The sequence below is a fragment of the Eimeria tenella genome, genomic scaffold (genome assembly GCF_000499545.2).
Source record: "Eimeria tenella Houghton genomic scaffold, Eth_scaff2695, whole genome shotgun sequence".
NCBI classification, from domain to species: Eukaryota; Apicomplexa; class Conoidasida; order Eucoccidiorida; family Eimeriidae; genus Eimeria; species Eimeria tenella.
The window spans coordinates 1,917-2,201 of record NW_013542569.1 but is presented as its reverse complement, the minus strand read 5'-3'; positions in this window follow the sequence as shown (position 1 = coordinate 2,201).

Below are 285 nucleotides of genomic sequence, written 5' to 3'. Positions count from 1 at the left end.
GGCCCCCTGGGGGGCCCCCTGGGGGCCCCCTGGGGGGGGCCCCCCGGGGGGCCCCCTGGGGGGCCTCCAGGGGTCCTCTCAGGACTTGAGGGGCCCCCAGGACAGCAGGAGCTCCCTAGATAGCTGGAGGGGCCCCTCGTCAGGGGGGCCCCCAGGGGGGGCCCCCCTGGGTGCTACCCCGAGCGACGCAGCTTCCAACCCCAGCAGCTCGACGGCCCAAAGCCTGCTGCTAACAGGAGACTCGGGGGAGTGGCCCCGAGGGGCCCCCTGGGGCGCCGGGGGCCC